The 12,728-nt window shown below is 42.2% G+C and overlaps 1 non-coding gene across 1 annotated transcript; it reads right to left on the bottom strand.

The window, feature by feature from the left end:
- Nucleotides 1-9,817: 9,817 nt before the first annotated feature.
- On the bottom strand, nt 9,818-9,889 carry TRNAG-UCC (transfer RNA glycine (anticodon UCC)). The gene has a single exon. It is a non-coding gene; the product is annotated as a tRNA-Gly (tRNA).
- Between the last annotated feature and the right edge of the window lie 2,839 nt (nt 9,890-12,728).

Genomic DNA, 12,728 nt, shown 5'->3' with positions numbered 1-12,728 from the left:
GATAACATTGCTTTTAATCCCTACATTCCTACTGACGTTTTTGTAATGACCTATGTTGACTTCAGTTAGAAAAGCACGAAGACAGAAAATCCCGTTGCGAAGCACGGGTACATCAGCTAGTAAGAAATAAGCTAGATCTTCGGGAACAACAGATGATCCTTGCACTGCAGCAACTGTGCTACAACTGCATTTGTTGCCACGTGTGGCATCCAGCGGCAGCAATTGGCGTGGTACAGTTTTCGCTGCTTGCTGCAACTGTATTTACTGTCTCGTGTGGCCTTAGCCTAAGACAGAAGAAAGGAAGAAACATACAGTATCATTACCAACTGTGGCACAGTAACAAGCCTAGGTATTAACGTGAAACTTCCAAATATCTAGGCTCAATAATAACAGCGGACAAGGCTGCCTGCTGTCATTTCTTGATGGATACAGTACTTTTGCATCCATCTCTTGGCACAGGCCAGAGTAAAGTGTTGCTTCCACCGAAGTCCCAGTCAACATCCATGGCTGTGACAATATGGAAGTTGCTGGGGTATGGGTAGTGCTGAGTAATGACATTCAGAGCATGACTAGTGCATCTGAGAGTTATGAAAGGTGCTGCTCATAGGGTCAGTCGTGCTGCAATAGTACTTTCTGACCCAGTGAGGAAAGCAATGGCAAACTACCTCACTCCTCATCTTGCCTAGTACGCCTCATTTTGGTGCTGCCATTGGTTTTTGGGGTTTCCTTATAACCGCATAACTTTTGGTGGTGTTATTTGAGGATCCAACCAGCCTCTGGGCTGATGACCTAACAGACAGACATAGTTGCAAGGATTGTTTGGCCAGCCAGATATTTTCATTAAAATCAAGAAAGAAAGGATTTTGTGGGCTAGTCATGTCCAGAGAAAGGAAGAAAACCGTAGTGTCAAAAAGGTCTTTATAGGAGAATTTGAAGGAATAGGAGAAAAGGAAGGACCACGAATAGATGTATTGACGATGTTGAGGACGACCTTGGAAAGATGGGAGTTAAATGCTGGAAAACGAAAGCTGAGGACCAACATGCTATTTGTTTTATGTCGCACCGACACAGATATGTCTTATGGCGACCATGGGACAGGAAAGGCCTAGGAATGGGAAGCAAGCGTCCGTGGCCTTAGTTAAGGTACAGCCCCAGCATTTGCCTGTTGTGAAATGGGAAATCACGGAAAACCATCTTTAGGGCTGCCGACAGTGGGGTTCGAACCCACTGTCTCCCGAATACCGGATACTGGCCGCACTTAAGCGACTGCAGCTATCGAGCTCGGTAGGACCAAGATGAATGGAGGCAGGTGATTAAGGAGGGCAAGGACCTACGTGGACTGTAGCGCCGACCAGTAAGTAAGTAATTTAATAAATAATTAATTATGTTATTGGCTTTACGTCCCACTAACTATTTTTTCGGTTTTCGGAGACGCCGAGGTGCTGAAATTTTGTCCCGCTGGAGTTCTTTTACGTGCTAGTAAATCTACCGACACGAGGCTGACGTATTGGAGCACCTTCAAATACCACCGGACTGAGCCAGGATCGAACCTAGTAAGTTAAGTAAGTGAATAACCAAGTTAAGTGAACAAAACAATCGTCAAAGGTCAATAAACAAATATACACCAAGTCTATCTCCATATGCATCGCTTCGCTCGGCATAAATTTATGCTGTAAAGAAACCAATATTGAAAAATTACCTTCACCTCGCAACCCTTATACACCTTTCCTCACAAGGAAGCGTTTTTACGAATTAAGAACGTCCCTGGCAACAAACGAGCATCAAACAGCGATACGAGCGGGAGCGATCCGAGTTGTGCGGGCTGGAGTGCGTTTCGTTAAGTTTAACCTAAACGATTGTTGTTGTTGTTGTTGTTGTTGTTGTTGTAAAGTAGTTTGAAGATGGCGGGAGCAGGGTCGATTAGCGTTTATGAATGCTTAAATTTTTGAGACCCGTGCCATACTGACATAATTACAGCACTACCATGTACTACTACTACTGTGTTGTGTGTTTGAGTCATCAGTCCATAGACTGGTTTGATGCAGCTCTCCATGCCACCCTATCCTGTGCTAACCTTTTCATTTCTACGTAACTATTGCATCCTACATCTGCTCTAATCTGTTTGTCATATTCATACCTTGGTCTACCCCTACCGTTCTTGCCACCTACACTTCCTTCAAAAACCAACTGAACAAGTCCTGGGTGTCTTAAGATGTGTCCTATCATTCTATCTCTTCTTCTCGTCAAATTTAGCCAAATCGATCTCCTCTCACCAATTCGATTCAGTATCTCTTCATTCGTGATTCGATGTATCCATCTCACCTTCAGCATTCTTCTATAACACCACATTTCAAAAGCTTCTATTCTCTTTCTTTCTGAGCTAGTTATCGTCCATGTTTCACTTCCATACAATGCCACGCTCCACACAAAAGTCTTCAAAAACATCTTTCTAATTCCGATATCAATGTTTGAAGTGAGCAAATTTCTTTTCTTAAGAAAGCTCTTCCTTGCTTGTGCTAGTCTGCATTTTATGTCCTCCTTACTTCTGCCATCGTTGGTTATTTTACTACCCAAGTAACAATATTCATCTACTTCCTTTAAGACTTCGTTTCCTAATCTAATATTTCCTATATCACCTGCCTTCGTTCGACTGCACTCCATTACTTTTGTTTTGGACTTATTTATTTTCATCTTGTACTCCTTACCTAAGACTTCATCCATACCATTCAGCAACTTCTCGAGATCTTCTGCAGTCTCAGATAAAATAACAATATCATCGGCAAATCTCAAGGTTTTGATTTCCTCTCCTTGGACTGTGATTCCCTTTCCAAATTTCTCTTTGATTTCCTTTACTGCCTGTTCTATGTAAACATTGAAAAGGAGAGGGGACAAACTGCAGCCTTGCCTCACTCCTTTCTGGATTGCTGCTTCTTTTTCAAAGCCCTCGATTCTTATCACTGCAGACTGATTTTTATACAGGTTGTAGATAATTCTTCGTTCTCGGTATCTGATCCCTATCATCTTCAGAATCATAAATAGCCTGGTCCAATCAACATTATCGAATGCCTTTTCTAGATCTACGAATGCCATGTATGTGGGCTTGTCCTTCTTGATTCGATCCTCTAAGATCAGACGTAAAGTCAGGATTGCTTCACGTGTTCCTACATTTCTTCTGAAGCCAAATTGATCTTCCCCCAACTCAGCTTCAACTTGTTTTTCCATTCTTCTGTAGATAATACGTGTTAAAATTTTGCAGGCATGAGATACTAAACTAATAGTGCGGTAGTTTTCACACCTGTCAGCACCGGCTTTCTTGGGAATAGGTATAACAACATTCTGCCGAAAATCGGATGGGACTTCTCCTGTCTCATACATCTTGCACACTAAATGAAATAACCTTACCATGCTGGTTTCTCCTAAGGCAGTCAGTAATTCAGAGGGAATATCATCAATTCCAGGTGCCTTGTTCCTATTTAGGTCACTCACAGCTCTGTCAAACTCTGACCTCAAAATTGGGTCTCCCATTTCATCAGCATCAACAGCCTCTTCATGTTCCAGAACGAAATTATCTACATCGTTACCTTGATACAACTGTTGGATATGCTCCTGCCATCTTTCTGCTTTGTCTTCTTTCCCTAGAAGTGGCTTTCCATCTGAGCTCTTAATATTCATGCACCTAGATTTCCTTTCTCCAAAGGTTTCCTTGATTTTCCTGTATGCAGCATCTACCTTTCCCAGGACCATACAGCCTTCAACATCCTTGCACTTCTCCTTCAGCCATTCTTCCTTAGCTACCTTGCACTTTCTATTCACTTGATTCTTTAATCGCCTGTATTCTTTTCTGCCCTCTTCATTTCTAGCATTCTTGTATTTTCGTCGTTCATCAATCAGGTCTAGTATCTCCTGAGTTATCCACTGATTCTTAGTTGATCTTTTCTTCCTTCCTAACATTTCTTCAGCAGCCCTACTGACTTCATTTTTCATGACTCTCCACTCTTCCTCTACTGTGTTTCTTTCGACCTTTTCATTTAGTCGTTGTGCAACATGTTCCTTGAAACGATCCATCACACTTTTCTTTCAACTTGTCTAGATCCCATCTTTTTGCATTCTTTCCTTTCTTCAATTTCTTCAACTTCAGATGGCATTTCATGACCAACAAGCTGTGGTCAGAGTCCACGTCTGCTCCTGGGAAAGTTTTGCAATCCAACACCTGGTTTCTGAATCTCTGCCTAATCATAATGAAGTCTATTTGATACCTTCCAGTGTCTCCAGGTCTCGTCCACGTATACAGCCGTCGTTTGTGGTGTTTGAACCAAGTATTGGCGAGGACTAAATTATGGTCAGTGCAGAATTCAACCAGCCGACTTCCTCTTTCGTTCCTTTGTCCCAATCCAAATTCTCCTACTGTGCTACCTTCTCTTCCTTGGCCTACCACTGCGTTCCAGTCTCCCATCACAATTAGATTCTCGTCACCTTTGACATATTGTATTAAATCTTCTATCTCCTCATATATTCTTTCAATTTCTTCATCATCCGCTGAACTAGTAGGCATATAGACCTGCACTATTGTGGTGGGCATTGGTTTGGTGTCTATCTTGGCGACAATAATTCTTTCACTATGCTGGTCGTAGTAGCTTATCCGCTGCCCTATTTTCTTATTCATTATTAAACCAACTCCTGCATTACCCCTGTTTGATTTCGTGTTGATAATTCGGTAGTCGCCTGACCAAAAATCCTGTTCTTCCTGCCAACGTACTTCACTTATACCAACTACATCTAACTTTAGCCTATCCATCTCCCTTTTCAGATTCTCTAACCTACCACAACGATTCAAACTCCTAACATTCCACGCTCCGACTCGCAGAATGTCAGTATCCATCTTCCTGATGATCGCCCCCTCTCGTGTAGTCCCCACCCGGAGATCCGAATGGGGGACTAGTCTACCTCCGGAATATTTTACCCGGGAGGAAGCCATCATCAGTACATCTTTCATACAGAGAGAGCTGCATGTCCTCGGGAGGTGGTTACGGCTGTAGTTTCCCGTTGCTTTCAGCCGTGTAACAGTATCAACACAGCTAAGCCATGTTGTGTATTATTACAAGGCCGTATCAGTCAATCATCTAGACTGCCGCCCTTGCAACAACCGAAAGGCTGCTACCCCCCTTTCGATGAACCATTCGTTAGTCTGGTCTCTCAACAGATACCCATCCGATATGGTTGCACCTGCGGCTCGGCTATCTGCATCATTGGGACACGCAAGCCTCCCCACCGCGGCAAGGTCACATGATTCACAGAGGAGGACTACTACTACTACTACTAATAATAATAATAATGTCCGCCTCTGTGGTCTAGTGGTCAGTGTGATTAGCTGCCACCCCTGGAGGCGCGGGTACGATGCCGGGCTCTGCCACGAAATTTGAAAAGTGGTACGAGGGCTGGAACCGGGCTCACTCACCTTAGGGAGGTCAGCTGAGTAGAGGTGGGTTCGATTCCTACCTCAGCCATCCTGTAAGTGGTTTTCCGCTGTTTCCCACTTCTTAGCCAGGCAAATGCCGGGAGGGTACCTAACTTAAGGCCACGGCCGCTTTCTTCCCTCTTCCTTCTCTAAACCTTCCAATCTTCCCACCCCCACCAAGGCCCCTGTTAAGCATAGCAGGTTAGGCCGCCTGGGAGAGGTACTGGTCAACCTTCCCAGCTGTATCCCCCGACCCAATGTCACACGCTCCAGGACACTGCCCTTGAGGCGGTAGAGGTGCGATCCTCCGCCGAGTCCGAGGATAAAACCAACCCTGGAGGGTAAGTAGATTAATAATAATAATAATAATAATAATAATAATAATAATAATAATAATAATAATAATAATAATAATAATAAGGCTCTTTGGCTGAGTGGTCAGCAAAGTGGCTTTCGGTTCAGAGGACCCCGAATTCCATTCCCTGTCGGGTGAGGTATTTTAGCCGCCTCTGGTTAATTCCTGGTTAAGCTTAAGGACTGGGTGCTTTTGTTCGGATTAGTACTCATTTTCATTTAGACACAACAAACCACACTACCAACCACCACAGGATCATGCAATAGTGAATACAATACATCCCTCCACATAGTGTTGGTGTGAAGAAGGTATCCGGTCGTAAATATGAACTTATTGGACAGTAGTGCCGATCGTAGATAAATGGGAAATATGGCAATAATAATAATAATAATAATAATAATAATAATAATAATAATAATAATAATAATAATAATAATAATAATAATAATAATAATAATGTCCGCCTGTATGGCGTAGTGGTTAGTGTGATTAGCTGCCACCTCTTGAGGTCCGGGTTCGATTCCCGGCTTTGCCACGACATTTGAAAAGTGGTACGAGGACTGGAACGGGGTCCACTCAGCCTCGGGAGGTCAACTGAGTAGAGGTGGGTTCGATTCCCACCTCAGCCATCCTGGAAGTGGTTTTCCATGGTTTCCCACTTCTCCTCCAGGCAAATGCCGGGATGGTACCTAACTTAAGGCTACGGCCGCTTCCTTCCCTCTTCCTTGTCTATCCCTTCCTATCTTCCCATCCCCCCGCAAGGCCCCTGTTCAGCATAGCAGGTAAGGCAGCCTGGGCGAGGTAGTGGTCATCCTCCCCAGTTGTATTCCCCGACCCATTGTCTCACGCTCCAAGATACTGCCCTTGAGGCGGTAGAGGTGGGATCCCTCGCTGAGTCCGTTGGAAAAACCAACCCTGGAGGGTAAACAGATTAAGAAAGAAATAATAATAATAATAATAATAATAATAATAATAATAATAATAATAATAATAATAATAATAATAATAATAATAATAATAATAATAATAATAATAATTGTACCGGGCGGTACACCTCCACGCCGCTAATTCAAACCTTGCGCCAGTTGGAACTCCTCTGCTGGAGGAAGTCGGGACTTTATCTACTGTATTAATTTTCAAGTTTCTCAGAAGATGTCACTACTTGGAAATTTTGAAGTTTCTGAACTGGGTCGTTTTCGATGTATTTTTGTTTTACCTGTAGTAAGAAGTGTGAACTTTCTCTTCTAGAGGACACTACTGAAGAACTACAATGGTGCACCCTAGTGCGAAGTGAAAGAACTGTTTTTTGGAGAAATTTTTATTTCAAAAGTTTGTTCCTTGTTAAATTTCTTTCTGTTATTGTTTAAGTTGGCTGTATACCCCTTTCTTTCCCCTTGTTTTGTATTTAGCCAATCCCGAATTTCTTTAATTAATTTATGACCAATCAGGTGTATCTTCCTCAACGGGGATATGCTGCTTAACCCTAGCCAATAAAGTTTTTGTGGGAGGGTGTTCTCATTCCTAAAACGCCTCGAACTTTCCCGGAGAGTATTTAAACTGCTGATTTTCGGGTCTCCGGGCCACTTCAGTAACATCTTTCTGTGTGTAAAGTACGTAGCAGGGGGCGGGAAGCGCCTCTTTCTTCGGGCAGCAGTTCATCCATAAGGTAATGGCCGTTTAATAACTTCTTTTCTTTCTAGCTCAGCAGTTTAACTCTCGGGGCGGGTCCGAAGCTTTTCCACCATGTAACTTTCCCTAAAATGTAAAGACTCTTAGTGTCTATTCTCTTTTAAGCTACATATTGGGATAGAGAGTGCTTAACCCTCTCGAGCTCCCACTCATATTGCTTTGAGGTGAACTTATTTTTCACAACCAATTCTTCCTTAACGTAATGTAAATTGTTTCTTTCTAAAGTCACCTCTCTAGTATGGGATTAGCCCTTGCATTAGCGGCCTAGTGCCAGATTAGGTTTTAAACAAAATGTATTAGGAGTGCAGATCGCCTCCTCTCAAATTGGTAGTTTAGAGGCCATGTAATTAACCTTTTCTCACTTAATAGGCCTCAGTAGGTTGGGTATTTTACCCCTGTGTTTATGTCCTTAGAGGACAGCTTGAAGGTGGAATTTGGTGTGGCCTTTGATAGGCTTAAGGTTTGAGAGCGAGTGGCTCTTTCTTGAAAATTGAGTGTTGTATGCCTCGAGGAGGCTTTTCTGTGTAATTTGGAGCAAGTGCTCCTGGGCATGAATGGGGTTTTCTGTCCCTCTGTTGAAACTTGTTTTGGGGTAAAGCTGGGCTAATTGCTCAAGAATTGTGAGTTCGGGGCTCGAAGCCCAAATCCTGTAAATACTGTAGTTGTACTTTTGTTGCCTTGCTACTCTGTACCTGCCATGCTTGTTATTTCTTGATATTGAAAAGAAAATATAACCTTGTTAAATTTTAAATTAACTTTAATTTCGTAGCCTGAGACCTGTTCACCCCCGCACCTTCTTTCACCTCTGCTAATCCACCAAAGCTCGGTAATAATAATAATAATAATAATAATAATAATAATAATAATAATAATAATAATAATAATAATAATAATAATAATAATAATAATAATAATAATAATAATAATAATAATAATAATAATAATAATAATAATGCTACATTAGTGGTCTTGTGGTATGTATTGAATAGTCCTGATGGTCACAGGTTTGATTTTTGGCTGTTCCGAGCTTTTGACATCTGACGTGACCTTCTTTAAGGACAATTGCAGTAGGTCGAGGCACAGTTAAAAGTGGTCACCAGCGATTTTCTGCTAATTTTTAGCCAATGCTCATGTTCTTACCAAATCTTGGTCCACCGCTTAGTATCCTAATTCCCATTATTAAAAAAATGCCCGCGCACGATTTAGTAGATACCTGCCTCGGTGAAGGGCCAGGCTCTCTTCTGGGTAATAGACAAAATTTTATGATAAAAAAAAAAAAAAAGAAAACAATTCTTGCTAGTGCTAATACATCGAAGGTTGTCGGCGACGTCAGGATGGCGGAAAGAAGCGACCGTGGCCTCATCCAGGTACAGTTCCTGAATTTCCCTTGTGTGAAAATGAGAAGCAGTGCGAGACTATCAACAGGATGCTGAAAATGGGGTTCAAACTCACCATCTCCTGAAAGTGATCTCACATCTACCTGGTACGGGCCACGCAGGCAACTTACTCGGTAAACCTGCATATGTCCTTCACCAGGATACTGGCTGACGGGTGTATCAGTCTTTCTGCCTTTCTTAATCCGTTTACCTCCAGGGTTGTTTTTTCCCTCGAACTCGGCGAGGGGTCCCACCTCTACCGCCTCAAGGGCAGTGTCCTGGAGCATGAGACAATTGGTCGGGGATACAACAGAGGAGGAGGAGCAGTACCTCGCCCGAGCAGCCTCACCTGCGATGCTGAACACGGGCCTGGTGGAGGATAGACAAGGAAGAGGGAAGGAAGCGGCCGTGGCGTTAATTTAGATACCATCCCGGCGTTTGCCTGGAAAAGAAGTGAGGACCACCGAAAAACACTTCGAGAATGGCTGAGGTGGGAATCGAACATTCCCGCCTCCTCTACTCAGTTGTCCTCCTGAGACTGAATGGACGCCGTTCCAGCCCTCGTACCACTTGTCAAATTTCGTGGCCTGCTGGGGTGGCAGCTTATCACACTATCCACTACAGCACAGAGACGGACTAGTAGTATTTATTTTACTCCTTAAAAGAAATTTCTTTAGTAATAGTAATACTGCCATCTAATTCCAGTTGACTAGAATTCGTTATTTTTGTTGTTTCATGTAAGGGACTTGGCAATTCTTAATTACAAGCAGGAGTACATGGCATGGTGCATCAAATGTTCGTTGTTCTTACTCTAAACATCGTCCAACAGAATATACGAAAAACATTATACGACCTTGGTGTGAGAGCTATTGTAGTATGGCGCCACTCATTAGTGAACTAGAACGGTGTACGAGATTTAGTTTACGGGGTAAAAAATATCCATGCGAAGGCCGGGAATCGAACCCGGATCAACTGCTTGGAAGGCAACTATGCTCACCATTACACCACCATCGCACGTTACCATCTTGCAGAGGAAAGCTTGTCATCAGCAGCGATCCAGTTATTTGTAGTTCACGTGACAGTGCTCGAGAAGTCACGAGCTCCTTGAGCATTATCCACTCGTTGAAATATTCTTTCTTACTGTTTACTCTCCAGGGTTGTTTTCTTTTTTCCTCGGACTCAGCGAAGGATCGCACCTCTACCGCCTCAAGGACTAATGTGACTCCTTTGAGTACAAACAAGAAATGGCATCAGGCAGATTATTAAAATTAAGGACGATAACTTAAAAATTTAACACTAACCATAGTCCAGCGCAATGAAGAGTTTGGCCTGTTTGTCAACGCTTCCAAGACCAAAGTTGTAGTCTTCTCTCAAAGAAAAATCCAAGCAACCCTGTCAATAAGAGGCAATAAGATTGAACAAGTATCCTCCTACAAATACTTCGGCACTGTGCTAGATGAGGAATGTGATTCCAAGAGAGAGGTAAAATCTAGAACAGAACAGGCCAGGAGACAATTTTTAGCATGAAACAGCTATTTACAAGATCGAATCTAAGTCTGCAATTGAGAATGTGAATGATTCGGTGCTACGTGTTCTCCATTTTTCTCTTTGGATGTAAAAGCTGGACCCTTGACCAAAATCTAGAAAAAAGAATTGATGCTTTTGAAATGTATCTATATCGCCATCTATTCCGAGTACCTTGGGTGCTGAAAATTTAAAATGACGAAGTCCTTCATCGCATGAAGAAACAAAAAGAACTATTAATTACTGTAAAAGAAGGAAAACCCAATATCTAGGGCACATTATGAGAGGCGAGAAGTACCAGGTATTACAACTCATCACTGAAGGTAAGATGCAGGGGAAAAGGTCTGTAGGCAGGAGGAGGAATTCATGGCTGAAGGACATCCGAAGATGGCACAACTGCACTTCCGAAGATGCTTTCAATGCTGCAACATCACGTACGGAGCTGGCTATGTGGACCGCCAACCTTCGCTAGGAGAAGGCGCCTCAAGAAGAAGAATCATAGGATAGAGAAGAAACGCTCCAACCTCTCTAGAAATGAAGGTATCGGTAAAAATAGGAATGGGGTCATGAAAGGCAGGGAAGCGAAAGACCTCCTAAACCACGAAAACTACGTGGCTACCTGTCCAGGTGGTTATATCGTCAAATGTTGCTTAAATTCAGAGAGCTCACGGGATCCGGTGTTTCAATTATGGCTACGCCGTTCATCATAGCTTTTCATCGATAAGAATTCCGGAAAGTTTCATGTTCAAGATTCGAAGTTCAACCACACTGAGTGGAAAATAGCATTATTATTATTATTATTATTACGTGTTATTATAAGATCTTATTTTTTCTTCTTATTCTTCTACCACTTTCTCCCACATCTGATTGGGGGGTTCGCGGGTGCAAGCTGTTGCACTTATGGACTTGGCCCTGGTTTCCTTCCCGACGCCAGACCTATCTGCAGGAATGTGATTACTGTTACGCTTTTCTGTGGTGGTTGGTAGTGTAGTGCGTTGAATATGAAGAGGAGTGCATTTGCACAAACACAAATACCCAGTACCCTGGCAAGAAGAAATAACGAAACGCGGTTAAAATGCCCGAATTTGCCGGGAATCGAACCTGGGGCCCTCTGAACCGAATGCCTCGTTGCAGACCATTCAACCAAGGAGCATGAATTGGCTATTATAAATAATAATAATAATAATACTAATAATAATAATAATAATAATAATAATAATAATAATAATAATAATAATAATAATAATAATTTTTTGGTTCGTTTTGCCTTACTAAGGAGCCCGTTTGAACTTATTAACACTTTTTTCTTCTTCTCTTCCCAATATTTCTTCATCCGCTCGCTGTGTTCCCTTCTACGTTGTTCATTCCATCCTGTATTTAGTCGGGTAGGCTTTTCAAAAAATTTGTGTTTGTGAATTAAGGTTCTGAATTTCATTCTATCTTGAACGATTTCTTCATTCATTATTAATAATAATATGCATTTAGTTGAGGGAATATTCCGTCGATGATGTCCTATCATATAGCATCGATCCTTCTGTAAGGGATAACCTACCTTTTCTTTAGAATATAATTTATTTTTCTATTCCGGAGAGCAAAAGGAAAGACGGCTTAAAATCATGTTCCAAACATTAGGGAATGAACACTGCTTCGTCGACAGAATTGCCTTGCCTCTCTGTTACAGCTCTGCCTCAACTGAAACATATTACCTTCCGCCGGAGCAAAAAGAGAAAAATAATAATGAAAATCTCTCACGAAGAAATTTTTGATGGGGTTTTGTAGTCGCCTTAAGGCCCGAAGCCAAGAATTGACCAGGCAGTTTTTTTCTTCTCCTTCCTTCTCTTGCTCTGCTTCTTGCTACTGTCCGTGCTCTATATGGCCGGAGGCTAAAGGGCGGCGGAGAAACCCGGCGTCTTGCCAGCAAACTGACCCCTTATTATTTATACAATGCAAACGTGTGTTTTAGGGAACATGGGAGAGAGAGATAGGAAACCAAAATATGGACTGTCCCATTTAGCTAAGCGGTTGGTATACAATATGGAGCACATATTATATAACGGTGAAAAATACGAGGGAGGCGAAAGAAAAAGCCAAAGAGATTCTGATGTAACATCTTGAGGGCACGATGTCCAGTAGAATTACCTTACAGTCGCTCTTTCTTTATGTACTCATGCATTACTGTGGCAATGGATAATAATTCGTACACCAGTGTCAGCGAAAGAAAATGTGACAATTTACTTTATTAGATAAAGGCGATTTTTAATGAGTAGGATCAGGAAAATAATATTCTATACATAAGTCCCTGAAAATACTGTGGTATTAAGTGGTATAT

This window comes from Anabrus simplex, chromosome 1 (genome assembly GCF_040414725.1).
Source record: "Anabrus simplex isolate iqAnaSimp1 chromosome 1, ASM4041472v1, whole genome shotgun sequence".
NCBI lineage: Eukaryota > Metazoa > Arthropoda > Insecta > Orthoptera > Tettigoniidae > Anabrus > Anabrus simplex.
The sequence above is the reverse complement of the archived record's forward strand: the minus strand, read 5'-3'. Positions and strand labels throughout refer to the sequence as shown.